General features: G+C 50.5%; 1 non-coding gene across 1 annotated transcript; it reads right to left on the bottom strand.

The window, feature by feature from the left end:
• Window positions 1–902: 902 nt before the first annotated feature.
• TRNAN-GUU (transfer RNA asparagine (anticodon GUU)) lies at window positions 903–976 on the bottom strand. Its single transcript has one exon. It is a non-coding gene; the product is annotated as a tRNA-Asn (tRNA).
• Window positions 977–1,529: the final 553 nt, after the last annotated feature.

Here is a 1,529-nt window from a genome sequence, read left to right on the forward strand (position 1 = left end):
AAGGCGTCCTTTAGTAGGTGAAGGGATAAATGAACTGTGGTACTTACAGACAAGGTAGTAATACTCAGCACTTCAAAGAAATGAGCTGCCAATCCTTGACAAGACATCCAGGAATCTTAAATGTGTATTATATGTGAAAGAAGCCGATTTGAAAAGGCTTGCATAGTAGGATTCCCACTATATGACATTCTGGAAAAGGCAAAACTGTGGAAACAGTAAAAGGATCCGTGGTTGCCAGATAGGGGGCACAGAGGATTTTTAGGGTAGTGGAAATACTTTGTGTGATCCTATAATGGCGGATACTTTCAGGATACATTTGTCCAAACCCAGAGAGAGGAGAATACCAAGAGTGAACCCCAAGGTAAACTATGGCCTTTGGGTGATGATGATGTGTTAATGTAGGTTCATCAGTTGTAACAAATGCAGCACTGCCTTGGGGGATGTTGACAATGAGGGAGGCTATTCATGTGGGGGTGGAGGGCAGGAAGTATGTGGGACAGTACCTTCCCCTCAATTTGCTGTGAATCTAAAACTGCTCCAAAAAATAAATCTTAATTAAAAAAAAAAAAGGAAGCAACTTTAAGAAGAATCTTCCAAAAGTAAGCAATTTTGAACAATGAATGCAAAGAAATTTAGACGTTTTTTTAAATTGAGACACAAAAGTTTAACTTATTCTTCCGGTCTTTAAGGGCAGAAAAAGAAATTTTACCCGACCATACCGGGTTCCTTATATCTGTCTGAAGAGTTCCCGTTTAGAGGTATGAAGCTGATAGCCCAGCAGCTATGTAAGAGAACCAGGTCGGGGATGGGGGGACGGGTTTTACATATGAGTTAGCTTCTGTGAGGTGGACAGGACCCAGAACCCAGCAGGAAAGAGGAATTGAGTTAAAAGTCTGGGGCTCCGTCCCTGGGTGGGCTCGAACCACCAACCTTTCGGTTAACAGCCGAACGCGCTAACCGATTGCGCCACAGAGACACAGGTCCCTTTCTCGCCCTGGCCTTCTCAAGTAGGAAGGACCTACTCACCTCGGGGACGCGCCGCCCACTAGACGACAGAAGTTCTAAAGCCTTGGAAAACCCGGGACCGGGACCGGAATCGACGCAGCTCGTTCATCACGTGAAACCGCTGTGTTGGGCGATTCTGAAGACAAAAGGGCAGCCCACGGCCTCGCCGGGTTTGCTCCCCACCCGCCTTCAGTGCTGGGTCCTCGCGGTCTGAGGCGCGCGGGCTGCACGGGAAGGTGCAAGTTGGTGGGCTCGCCTGAGGGCCCTTCCCGTTTCCCGCCTTCACCGGACCGCCGCTGGTCGCCACTTCTCCTGGCCAGGACGAATGTGCGGCCTGGAGGGGGTGGGAAAGAGATAAGCGGTCGGAAGGAGAGCATGTGTCCGCCGTTTGGGGTTGCCTTCGGGGCCGGTGGGGTACTTCCGCTGCCTTCCTGGCTTCCCTTGCCGAGCGGGGAAGCTCTACGAGGGCAGTCGTTGTGGTGATGGTGGCTCTTGTGTCCCCACGCCAAGCACAGGGTCACATA

This window comes from Ursus arctos, unplaced genomic scaffold, assembly GCF_023065955.2.
Source record: "Ursus arctos isolate Adak ecotype North America unplaced genomic scaffold, UrsArc2.0 scaffold_12, whole genome shotgun sequence".
NCBI lineage: Eukaryota > Metazoa > Chordata > Mammalia > Carnivora > Ursidae > Ursus > Ursus arctos.